This window comes from Melanerpes formicivorus, unplaced genomic scaffold (genome assembly GCF_026170545.1).
Source record: "Melanerpes formicivorus ecotype bairdi unplaced genomic scaffold, bMelFor1.0.p_v2 SCAF_3, whole genome shotgun sequence".
Lineage (NCBI taxonomy): Eukaryota > Metazoa > Chordata > Aves > Piciformes > Picidae > Melanerpes > Melanerpes formicivorus.
In genome coordinates, this window is record NW_027142355.1 from 3390645 (window position 1) to 3402875 (window position 12231).

A 12231-nucleotide genomic window follows, 5' to 3' on the forward strand; every position below is an offset into this window, starting at 1 on the left:
GAAGCAACTAAATTGTCTGGGAGTCTTCTGCCTGGATAGAAGATGGTTGCATTAGGATGCAACGGGACCTGTAAATTCAGGAATGCTGTGGAGAGGGTGTGCCTTTTGAAAGAGTAAGTAATAGGGAGGTAGCAAGTCAAATAAAAACAATGTTTTTTCACACATGGCATGCCTTAATTGTAAAATTGGCCAGATAGCTTGCAGGGGTATAAAAAGTGAGAGACATTAATGGAAGCAAAGCCCATGGAGGCTTGAAACGCAGAAGTAACTCATCTGGATCAAAAAATTCCGTGACAATTGATAGCTAGAAGTTAAGAGTTTGTAAGAAGGAAAGTGGCTCCTGGATGCCTGTGACAATCCTACAGTCCTCTGGCATAAACCACCGAATGCTCTTTGATGCAAGACATTTATTTAGGTGACCCTTCAGCATTATGTAGTAGAGCTGCTTTTAGTGTCACCTGAGTGCTCCAGCATTTGAATGAATGTTTAGGGTGAGGAATTACTTGTAGTAACACAAACTGAGAAGCAATATCACAGTATCACTGAGGTTGGGAGAGACCTCGAGGATCATCGAGTCCAACCTGTCACCACAGACCTCATGACTAGACCATGGCACCAAGTGCCACGTTCAATCTCCCTCTTGAACACCTCCAGGGATGGTGACTCCGTCACCTCCCTGGGCAGCACATTCCAATGACGAATGACTCTCTCGGTGAAGAACTTTCTCCTCACCTTGAGCCTAAACTTCCCCTGGCACAGCTTGAAACTGTGTCCTCTTGTTCTGGAGCTGGTTGCCTGGGAGAAGAGACCAACCTCTGCCTGTCTACAACTTCCCTTCAGGTAGTTGTAGAGAGCAATGAGGTCACCCCTGAGCCTCCTCTTCTCCAGGCTAAACAATCCCAGCTCCCTGTAATAGTACTACAAGTGGGCTGTGCCTTGTAAACTGTTGTCTGTTTGCATTGTGAAGAAGTAACATTTTTCCTTGGCTGCAAGTTTTACTTCTCTAGGTCTAGAAATGAAAGAGGAGATAAATTTATACCTTCTTCTCTGAAAATCCTGGTAAGTTGTTTCTGAAAAGCACAGAATAATTTGTGTTCTTGTCACCTCTACTCAACTTCAAAAATATTCTTCAACCATGCACAGTAAAGCTTAGAAATTCTGAGTTTTGTTTTCCTTTTCTGTTCCCCCTCACCAGGGAGCTACTTTCCACTGTGAGCTGGCTTTGCGTGGCAAGTCTTTTTCTCTCCCGCCTCATCCTGCTGGAATCTCTGGACTGTGCAACTCTCTTGGTCAGGATGTGATAGGTGATGGAAGGAGGACCCTTCACCTTGACAGCAAAGGGTTCAATTTCACTTAAACTGAAAATCTCCTAGAAGAATTGCATGAAGGCTAAAGATCTGACTTTTTATGCTGTCTTAGGAGTATACGTGAATGATTAAAGTTAGGCCACGCTGTATGAATGCACTTCCTGCCGTTTTGTTATTCTTCCCAGGATTGCCTAGAATGCTCTGATAATGATGTAACTAAAAGAAACATGCCACACTTCAGGATATAACAATATAGGCTGGGCAGTGACTGACTTAAGAGCAGCCCTGAAGAAAAAGACTTGGAGATCCTGGTGGATGAGAAGCTCAACGTGAGCCAGCAGTGTGCAGTTGCAGCCCAGAAAGCCAATCCCAGCCTGGATTGCATCAAGAAAAGCATAGCCAGCAGGTCAAGAGAGGTGATTCTCTCCCTCTACTCCACTCTGGGGAGACCCCACCTCGAGTATTTTGACCAGCTCTGGAGCCCCTATTACAGGAAGAATCTGGATGTGCTGGAAGGTGTCCAGAGAAGGGCCACAAGGATGATCAGAGGGCTGGAGCACCTCTCCTGTGAGGACAGACTGAGGGAGTTGGGGCTATTCAGTCTGGAGAAGAGAAGGCTCTGAGGAGACCTCATTGTGGCCTTCCAGTATCTGAAGGGGGCTACAAGAAAGCTGGGGAGGGACTTTTTAGGGTATCAGGGAGTGATAGGACTAGGGGGAATGGAATAAAACTAGAAGTGGATAGATTCAGACCAGATGTTAGGAAGAAGTTCTTCACCATGAGAGTGGTAAGACACTGGAACAGGTTGCCCAGGGAGGTGGTGGAAGCCTCATCCCTGGAGGTTTTAAAGGCCAGGCTGGATGTGGCTCTGAGCAACCTGAGGTAGTGTGAAGTGTCCCTGCCCATGGCAGGGGGGTTGGAATTGGATGATCCTTGAGGTCCTTTCCAACCTTAACAGTTCTGTGATTCTATGATCACTTTCTACTGCATTGCATAGATTTTTTTGTACAGGCAAGGCAAGGCTTTCTCCACTCTATTTGTAATATACTTGGGGATCTTTCAATACACTTAGGATTTATTTTTTTTCAATACAGTTAGCAAACAGTTAAAGTCATGTTTATGGTAAAGATTTTAAATCCATAATGAATTGATGTGGGAAGTAATTGTGGTTTTTTCTAAAATATGAGACTTGATGCATCCAAATCCAAGTCTGCAAGTAATCACACAACTTGTTGGCAACCTTTGCATGCTCAAACAGTTCCTAAATACAGGATTTATCTGGAGGGTAAAGCTGATGTTTGTCTTCACAGAACATCATACAGGTATAAAAGCAAGGTATGGATTTGAAAGTGCTAGAGGAGTATTACTGCAAATCATAGGATTGTTAGGGTTGGAAGGGACCTCAAGGATCATCTAGTTCCAAACCCCCTGCCATGGGCAGGGACACCTCACACTAGATCAGGTTGCTCAGAGACACATCCAGCCTGGCCTTAAAAATCTCCAGGGATGGGGCTTCTACCACCTCCCTGGGCAACATGTGCCAGTAACCCACACAGAAATTCTGATTTCAGAAATAATGATGACCTTTGAGAGAGCCACTTAGATAAGAATGATTCTGCCTGCCTCTTCCATAATATCAGTTGCTCTTGTAAGAAAAATACCATTGAAATTATGCACTGGGAAAACTTCTCAGTGAAGTTTAAGCCCAAGGCAGGAAATTGAAAGATGGTTCTCAAAAAACAAACCAAACCAAAACCAACCAACCAAAAAAACAACAAAAAACTACCAAACCCAAACACAACCCCACAAAAACAAAGCCAAAAAAAGAGGAAAACACCTAACTTTAAGGTGTTTTGATTAGTATCTTCATTAATGTTCAAGATCTACCAACTATGAAGTACTTTTTGCTTTGAAAGTGCTTTTCAAACACTCACCTGCAGCTATTTACTCAAAGACTTCTGTTAAGAGGATGAAAGGAATGTACTGGGAATGTCTATGGAGGCTGTTAAGCCTTTCAATGGAAGAGATTCTAAGCTTTCCTTTTTCCCTGTACTTTAGATCTTGAGCAGTAATATTCAAACTCATGAAAGAAGTCATCTAAATATATTGTGCATAATTGTATCAGTACATTATAAAACTTGGTATTAGAATAGAATAGAAATAGAAATAGAAATAGAAATAGAAATAGAAATAGAAATAGAAATAGAAATTAGAAATAGAAATAGAAATAGAAATAGAAATAGAAATAGAAATAGAAATAGAAATAGAAATAGAATAGAAATAGAAATAGAATAGAAATAGAAATAGAAATAGAATAGAATAGAATAGAATAGAATCGAATAGAATAGAATAGACCAGACCAGGTTGGAAGAGACCTTTGAGATCATCGAGTCCAACCCATCATCCAACACCATCTAATCAACTAAACCATGGCACCAAGCACCCCATCCAGTCTTCTTCTAAACACCTCTAGTGATGGCAACTCCACCACCTCCCCAGGAAGCCCATTCCAATGGCCAATCACTCTCTCTATGAAGAATTTCTTCTTAACATCCAGCTTAAACCTCCCCTGGTGCAGCTTGAGACTGTGTCCTCTTGTTCTGGTGCTGGTTGCCTAGGAGAAGAGACCAGCCCCCACCTGGCTACAACCTCCTTTCAGGTAGTTGTGGAGAGCATTTGGATAATGATGGCATGATTTTAAGTCAACCCAAAAGTCTCTGTTAAAGTCTTGAAGTCTCTTTTAAAACAAGCAAACTAGCTATCAGCCTTAAATACATTTTATTCGTTCTCTTTGTTGGCATTACCTGGTTTTACATTCTTTTCCCAAAACAAATGATCTCTTCAATATGCCTCAGCTTTAAAAGTGCATCAAAAGATAGTTATATGAAAATAGTGATTGATTTTAATGATTTAGTAAGAGCTTATTCAGCTGCTTCCTCCTGTATTTTGGTTATGTTTTAACTTTTGCAAAATCAAATCTTAAGAGCACCTGCATCTCCCTCAATTCACAGAGCATGCCTCCGTGATTAAAAAATATAACAAACCAATCCACAGAAGAGACAATCCCGAGCAACCCAGTAATCAGACAACAAACCAAAATGCTTCTTGTTCACTTGTTAGCTCCTCTGGGCAATTCAAATTAGGTGTGAAGTGTAGAAAATGACAGCAAACCCTTTTAGATCTCTTGGACCTTAAAAATATCATTCTTAAACTTTGTTGGTTTTGGGTGGTGGTGGTGGTTTAGTTTTGTTGTTTGGTTTTTGGTTTTGGTTTTTTTTTTAGCAGAGCCTGGCCTGGAATGCTAGCTTTACATGTGACTCATTTAATCAAAATGATTAAGATCACCCAGTGGCATGGTATAATGTTCAGCTTCCTCCCAGCCATATCAGTGCAGTTCAGCATGATGTCCCTCCCTCAGTTTCAACTTTCAAGCCACTTCCTCCCAGCCCACTGCAATAGCTGTCAGGCATGTTTTGAACGAGCTGTGCAGTCCCGCAGAGCAGAGCTGTGAGGTAGTGTAGCAGTGACTCCATGCAGGGCAGAACATGAAGAACTCATCAGACCTCATGCCACCTGCAGTGGAGACTTTCTGTGTGGCCTCCTTGACTGTATTTATTCCAGCCAGCTTGTTTATGTTAGGTGCAAAAATGGCTGAACCCAATTTTCAGCTTTACTTTTAGAATACAGTGTGGAGTAGGTTGTCAAAAGTCAATGCTTAAAAGATATAATGTACTTAAGGGGATTTCTAAAGTAATTTCTGTGATGCAGTGGTTGCTGTTATCTTGTTCAGTGGCAATCAGGCTGTGGCAGCTGGTCTCATGGGAGAAGCTTTGTAGTTACTCAGATCGATAAATTCAGTAACATACTGTTATACTGTTTCTGCTTGTCCATAAGCACCACAAAATAGCGTGCCTAGCATCTCCACATACTCTATTTGCTAGAAAAATGATTTCTCACACACATGCAAGATATGTGAAGTGTCCTGCGGTGACACATTTCTGTGCTGGTATATTCTGGCAGCACCATAACAACACACTAAACTGGATTGATACTTTAGTATATGGGGGTACTGGTCCATAGTAGGCTGAACATGAGCCAGCTGTGTGCCTAGGTGGCAAGAAGGCCAATGACATCCTGGCCTGGATCAGGAACAGTGTGGCCAGCAGGAGCAGGGAAGTCATTGTGCCTCTGTACTCAGCACTAGTTAGGCCACACCTTGAGTCCTGTGTCCAGTTCTGGGCCCCTCAGTTTAGGAAAGACGTTGACTTGCTGGAACGAGTCCAGAGAAGGGCAATAGAGCTGGGGAGGGGCTTGGAACACAAGCCCTATGAGGAGAGTATGAGGGAGCTGGGGTTGCTTAGCCTGGAGAAGAGGAGGCTCAGGGGAGACCCTATTGCTGTCTCCAACTACCTGCAAGGAAGTTGCAGACACGTGGCGGTTGGTCTCTTCTCCCAGGCAACCAGTACCAGAACAAGAGGACACAGTCTCAAGCTGTGCCAGGGGAGGTTTAGGCTGGATGTTAGGAAGAAGTTCTTCACAGAAAGAGTGATTGGCCATTGGAATGTGCTGGCCAGGGAGGTGGTGGAGTCACCATCACTGGAGGTGTTTAGGAAGAGCCTGGATGAGGCACTTAGTGCCATGGTTTAGTAGTCATGAGGTGTTGGGTGATAGGTTGGATTCCATGATCTCAAAGGTCTTTTCCAACCTGGTTAATTATTTTCTCCTATTCTATTCTATTCTATTCTATTCTATTCTATATATGATAATGGCTGGTCTTGATGGGGCTGGTTAAACACATGGGTGGTTTGAGAGGCACAAGTGACCATTTAGTCTACATTTCTGTGTCATGTGGTTGTCTCAAAATTCTTCTGGATAAGAGAGTTGCTCTGTTAAACAAATACCTATCAGTACAAATCCTTTTGATAGAGGAAAAAAACAAGGTCTTGTTCTGCTGTGCCTGGAACACCCACATGTATGATTGTCACAGCGGAAGTCAGTCGGGACCATGATGTGGTTTAGGTTGCATGTTTGCATGGATATTTACTGTGCGAGGACTAACCAAAATTTAATGGTCAAAATGTCTGAAATGATTGCGAGCAACTGATGTCATTTACCTGGACCTGAGCAAAGCCTTTGACACTGTCCCGCACCACATCCTGGTCTCCAAACTGGTGACACATGGGTTTGATGGGTGGACCACTAGATGGATAAAGAACTGGCTTGATGGCCGCACCCAAAGAGTGGCTGTCAATGGGTCCATGTCCCAGTGGAGGCCAGTGACAAGCAGAGTCCCTCAGGGATCAGTCCTGGGACCAGGCTTGTTCAACATCTTTGTAAGTGACATGGACAGTGGCGTTGAGTGCACCCTCAGCAAGTTTGCTGATGACACCAAGCTGTGTGGTGCAGCAGACATGCTGGAGGGAAGGGAGGCCATCCAGAGGGACCTTGACAGGCTGGAGAGGTGGGCACAAGCCAACCTCATGAGGTTCAACAAGAGCAAGTGCAGGGTCCTGCATCTGGGTCGAGGCAATCCCAGGCACAAATCCAGGAGAAGTGTGGCTAGCAGGTCAAGGGAGGTGATTCCCCCCCTCTACTCAGCTCTGGTGAGACCCCACTTGGAGTACTGCATCCAGTTCTGGACCCCTATTACAAGAGGGATATGGACATGCTGGAAGGTGTCCAGAGAAGGGCCACAAGGATGATCAGAGGGCTGGAGCACCTCTCCTGTGAGGACAGCCTGAAGGAGTTGGGGCTGTTCAGTCTGGAGAAGAGAAGGCTCCAAGGTGACCAAATTGTGGCCTTCCAGTATCTGAAGGGGGCCTACAAGAAGGCTGGGGAGGGACTTCTCAGGATGTCAGGTAGTGATAGGACTAGGGGGAATGGAATGAAGCTGGAGGTGAGGAGGAAGTTCTTCCCCATGAGAGTGGTGAAGCCCTGGCATGGGTTGTCCAGGGAGGTGGTTGGGGCCCCATCCCTGGAGGTGTTTAAGAGCAGGCTGGATGAGGCTCTGGCCAGCCTGATCTAGTGTGGGATGTCCCTGCCCATGGCAGGGCAGTTGGAACTAGATGATCCTTGTGGTCCCTTCCAACCTTGACTGATACTATGATACTATGATTGACACCTAGAAACCTTGGTCCAAAATTTTAGAGCTTGTTAGCCGGTTGAGATAGACACACCACCTGCAGCAGCACGCACTAAATCATCTAGAGAACAACACAGAGACAGCTGTAGGTACTTAAGAAACCAGTAACCTGATTTTATATACATATTCTAGAGGTGACAATATTTTCTTGTTTGTAGGAATCTCCCATTTGTTTCTCTGCTGCCAAAGAGCATCAGGGAGCCGCTGAACTCAGGAGACACTGTGATAATCATCCAATAGTCTGTGAGTAGTCTCAGCAAAACAACCATTCAGACAAAGTCATGAAGAGGAAGAAAGGCAGCCAAAGGTAATAGGATAGAAGAAAATATGGATGGGGTGCTTAGTGCCACGGTTTAGTTGATTAGGTGGTGTTGGGTGATAGGTTGGACTCAATGATCTCAAAGGTGTTTTCCAACCTGGTTTATTCTGTTCTATTCTGTTATATTCTGTTCTAGAGGGTGATTTGGAAGATGAGTGTTTGTGGAATGAAGAGTCTCATTGTATTTTTCTTGTTCAGCTTCTGAAAGTTGGTTTATTTGAAACAGTTCTTGCTTCTGGACTTGAGGGCAACTATATAAAAAAGCTGATGTTGGGGATGACTGTCATGAACTTTCTGGTTGCCTTGGCTTTTCTCATTCTTTTCATTGTTTAGGGTACACTTGTGTAGAACATGAAGGAAAAACCCCAACTCTTTACTAGTCTTGAGTAGCTACATAATAAAGCCTAAAGTGAAAAGGCAACATGGCACTGAAATTATTTTGCACAAAGGAAGACAAAAGACCTTGTAACAGCATCTGCAGGACTATGACATTTCAATTCTATATTTGGGGTATATTGGGACAGAAACTCAAACAGTTAACTCAAAAAAATAAAAAACCAACTAAACAACAAAACCCCAAAACACAAACAACCAAAAAGAACACCTAAAACCCCCACAAACAAATCAACGAAAACCCACAGTCTAGATAGTAAATAAATTCAACAGCAATGAGAAGTAAAACCAAAAGGGGAGTGTCCCCTGTAACTCTTCTCCCATTGACATTGACTATACTGCTTTCCACAGATTTGCAGTCTTCTCTGCTAGCCTGCCTTCACTGTGAGACAAAATAGGAGAGCTGAGTGAAAGCAGGATTAAGACATGAATCTTTGTTTTCTGAGTGCTCTGTGGAGCAAAATCACAATATCATTCAGTGTTCTATGAATGGTAAAAGAGAACAAGGTTTGGTTTTTACTATACTGGAATTATTTTAAACTTCAGTAGTATCAAATGTTCAGATGTGCAGCCCAGTGATGAAATGTTTCTCCTGTTTTCTTTACTCTGTGCCAGTCTTTCCTGTTCGTTGCTTATAATGGGACCACACACAGGACTGCAGATGCTGCAAATCTAATCTACACTCTGGATTGAATTCAGTGTAAGGTAAAAAATTGTGAAGGGTGTGGCTGGGCTGTTTAACTAGATAGAATAGAATAGAATAGAATAGAATAGAATAGAATAGAATAGAATAGAATAGAATAGAATAGAATAGAATAGAATAGAATAGAATAGAATAGAATAGAATAGAATAGAATAGAATAGAATAGAATAGAATGGAATGGAATAGAATAGAATAGACCAGACCAGGTTGGAGGAGACCTTTGAGATCATCAAGTCCAACCTATCATCCAACACTATCTAATCAACTAAACCATGGCACCACCAACCCCATCCAGTCTCTTCCCAAACACCTCCAGTGATGGTGACTCCACCACCTCCCTGGGCAGCACATTCCAATGGCAAATCACTTTCTTATGAAGAAGTTTGTCCCAACATCCAGCCTAAACCTCCCCTGGTGCAGCTTGAGACTGTGTCCTCTTGTTCTGGTGCTGGTTGCCTGGGAGAAGAGACCAGCCCCCACCTGGCCACAACCTCCCTTCAGGTAGTTGTAAATGATGCTTTGCTTGAATATCTGCAGTGCTATTAATGGCTGTTGTTCATAAAGCTTTTATCTAATATTTGAAGTTAGTGAGAAATTATGGCCCTTGGCATAAAATCTGCGCTATAAAATAAAAAGGAAATGAAAGAGTGGACCATAAACAATGCAAATTGTGCTGTGATGATGACAGACGTGATTGCAAGGGCTTGACAATCACTTCATGTAGAAATTATACATTTGAGCTGGATTTTCATGTGAACTCATTTATTATGGGAATGGTTGCTAGGATGCTATGCTTTGTAATTTGAAACTTGTTGTAGAGAAGGGCAATTGTGAATAGGTTTTAAAACGTATTTTCTTCTTGGCATCCTCGTTACTGTGAAATTATTGGTACAAAATGTTTCTTATTATATCAGATCCTGATCTTACAAGCACTTGTATCTGAACTTCATTCAGAGTTGCAGAATGAGGCTCAGGGGTGACCTCATTGCCCTCTACAACTACCTGAAAGGTGGTTGTAGCCAGGTGGGGGTTGGTCTCTTCTCCCAGGCAACCAGCACCAGAACAAGAGGGCACAGTGTCAAGCTGCATCAGGGGAAGTTTAAGCTCGAGGTGAGGAGAAAGTTCTTCACGGAGAGAGTCATTTGTCATTGGAATGGGCTGCCTGGGGAGGTGGTGGTATCACCATCCCTGGAGGTGATCAAGAGGGGATTGGATGTGGCACTTGGTGCCATGGTCTAGTCATGGGTCTGTAGTGACAGGTAGGACTCAATGATCCTCGAGGTCTCTTCCAACCTTGGTGATACTGTGATACTGTGATGATGCATGTTATTTCTGAGTGAAGTTAAGCATGCATAAAATGGATCAATTTAGCTGGCCTTAAATTCATAATGACTTTATGTGCCTAATAGTTCTGCCTTAGTTGGGTTCTGCAAATTACCTGTCCAGGTCTCTTCCTTCTTCAGTGGCCACTACCTTTTACCACTGAACAAATGCAGAGATTTGTGTCAAATGGAAGTGATGTGAATATGAGCTGGATTGCTTAAAACCCAAGTGAGATGATAAATGATGCATGTTACATGCCTGCATGGCATGTTGGCTAAATCCTTTCAAATCCTAGTCCCAGATAATCTTCAGCAAATCTTGTGGCTTTCCTCTCATCTTTTCTGTAGCAGGGTATTTTTAAACAGTTACAGTCTATTCCACATGATACAGATGGAACTGAGATTCTGGCTGCAAGCACTGGAGATCTCTCTTGACAGATGTGGCTGGTTTGGTTTGGCAGAAGCAATCCCTACAGGACCTTGCCTCATATCTGGCTGCTGTAGAGAGTATTGAGGAAAGCAACCCTAAGTGAGAGGCAAGCAGACTAGGGTGCCCTTAATCCATACAGTGGGAGCAACTAGGGGAAGGAACAGGTCTGGGAATCCCAAATAGAACATAAATTCTTGATTTGTTTTGTATGTCAGAAAGAGGAGAATTGCATCTTTCTGTTAAGATTACTGAAATACATATGTATGCCTGCAAGCATAAATACTTACCTAAATATTTCTGATCTTAAAAGATGATTGCATTCTGTGGTTTTTTGATTATTATGCACTGAAGACTCATGAGTTTGGAACCCAGGAGGCCTTATTCTTTATCCATTTATATCCTTTATCTAACTGCCTAGGTAATGCTAAGGGAATTAGTCCCCATTAGTTATAGTCTTGGCTTAATTTCTGAAGTGTCAGAATGTGAGCAGATAAATCAGTAGGCATACAAGACCTGAGACCTGGTGTAAATCTGATTGAAAAAATTACAGGAATCATGTTCATTGTACTCTGGTTGTGATTGAAGGAAGTATTTGCTGCTTAATAAATGTTCACTACATGCTATTGAAACCACAAAGTGTAGGGAAGAAGCCACCTCATTCCCTGGAACATCTGGGAAAAGCCAATTAACAGAAGTCTAACTCCCAGCAGCATACAGGAGGTGGTGATCTGTTTGCCCTTCCTGATATCCCATCATCTGTTTTCTCAGGATCAGTCTTTGTACAGTAAAGTTACTGCCTTGTCCTGAAGACTTGGGGTTCATGGGTGATCTTGGGGCTGCAGGAAGGATGAACTGGCTGTGAGGAATTAGAGAACATGTGAGGATGAGCTTGAAAGGAGAAAATGCTGTTCAGCTAGAGGAAGAGCAGAGTTGCTTGCTGTGTTGAAGGTAACTGAGGGAGAAGAGGGCAAAGACAGAAAGGACTACTTTGTTCTAGTGTGGGACTCTAACAGTGGGAAATTATCTCCACACCATGAAGCAACCACTAATCCAAATATTTGTAAACTAGTTCTAATCAAGTCTTCTATTACTGGTGCATAAAGTTCTGACTAAAATCCCCTCACTAAGAATATGGGAGAAGTTGGCAATCCTATAGATGCCACCCACGCAGCTGGTGGTTGTGGGTCCAGAAACCAGCAGATGCTAAAAACCACAGAACGATCTTTTAAATCAACAAAGCAAGTCTACTATGCTCTGCTCCTCTGCTGATAGGTTACTGTGGCTCCCAGGTTAACTGTACTGTCTCTGCCACCCTCCTTTGAATGCACCAGCTCCCTGGGTACATTGTAGAGCATAGATCCAGCCCAAAGCCAGTGGCAGTGAACCCATGGTTTTCCAGCACCCACTGGCATGATTTGCTGTCTTGCCAGAGGCTTTGCAGCACAATCTGGCTGGAGCAGGGCCTGAGGCTGTGGGGTGGTGTGCTGGTGAAGAAAGAGGAACTTGTCTCCAGAGAGCAGGAGTTTCTGTGTACATGAAAAGCATCTATCACAGGAGGGTACGGGCAATTATTACACTCCTTTCCTGCTCAGGGTAATCCAGAAGTCTAAGACAA

At 43.2% G+C, this 12231-nt stretch overlaps 1 long non-coding RNA gene across 1 annotated transcript; it reads left to right on the forward strand.

Moving 5' to 3' along the window:
- The first annotated feature begins 2784 nt into the window (after positions 1-2784).
- Positions 2785-9125, forward strand: LOC137454217 (uncharacterized). Its single transcript, XR_010990559.1, has 3 exons — positions 2785-3966; positions 7608-7756; positions 8777-9125. It is a non-coding gene; the product is annotated as an uncharacterized lncRNA (long non-coding RNA).
- The last annotated feature ends 3106 nt before the right edge of the window (positions 9126-12231 follow it).